The sequence below is a fragment of the Belonocnema kinseyi genome, chromosome 6, assembly GCF_010883055.1.
Source record: "Belonocnema kinseyi isolate 2016_QV_RU_SX_M_011 chromosome 6, B_treatae_v1, whole genome shotgun sequence".
NCBI classification, from domain to species: domain Eukaryota; kingdom Metazoa; phylum Arthropoda; class Insecta; order Hymenoptera; family Cynipidae; genus Belonocnema; species Belonocnema kinseyi.
The window spans coordinates 102,942,469-102,943,562 of NC_046662.1; positions in this window are offsets into that span (position 1 = coordinate 102,942,469).

Here is a 1,094-nt window from a genome sequence, read left to right on the forward strand (position 1 = left end):
AAGTTCTATTTGTTCACACAATTTTCAATTGCTCAAGCAGTTATTTTTCGATAACTATTGAATAGAACACATATAATTAATTACGATGTCAAAAGTATTTTTCGAAAAGTAATTATTTAAAAAAATTATATTTGTTTAAACAATTAAAAAGTGATAAATTTTTTCTTTCTATACGCTATAATGTCAGAAAAATAATTCTATGTGTTCTATTTTATTGTAATTCTTTTAGTTACCGAAAAAAACTGCTTTAGCAAATAAATATTGTTTAAAGAAAAAAATTTATTGAACAATAAAATAAATGTGTCAAAATTATATAATTATTCAACAGAAAGTAGCATATGATACCAATTAGAAAAAAATGGGACATCTCTGGCTCAATTGAAAAATTTTTGAAAATAAACAATAATTAATTCTTTAAATAATTACGTAATGTTTTTAGACAAATTTACTACTCCAAACAATGACAAAATATTTCATTTCAATAAGAAAATAAGATCATTTTTTAATTTCTGGGGAATAAATGATTGTTTAAATAGTTTACATTTGCTTAAACAATTGAAAATTGTTTTAAAAGTCATAATAAATATTAAAATTGTATTTTAATGATTATTTCTTTGAAAACGACTACGGGAATAGTTGAAAAATAACAATAAGCATATCTGCAACAACTTATTCTAATTTTAATCTTTTCATTGCAAGTAACATATCGTTGGAATCGCAAATAAACGTACATTTCGAATATAATATTTTCAAATTGCTGGTAGAAACATAAACAATTTCCTATTCATGTTTGGAAGAGATAATTTAGCACGAAAGTTAATCAAGAATTATTCAAGTTTTCAAGGCGACCTCAAAGTCAAATCAGAAACTGGTTCAAAAATTTCAAAATTGGAAAATGTTAAGTTGAAATTTTTGAAAATAAATAATTTTCAATATGAAGCAGTTAAAATTCGTGAATTTTGCAAACGAAAACTAAATTGAATGTTTCAATATTTGTAAATGTTTTAATTCAGTATTGAATGTGAAAATTCAGAGATTTAAAACTGTAACCATTCAAAAACTTCGAATTTTTATTTATTTTTATTTTAGACAAT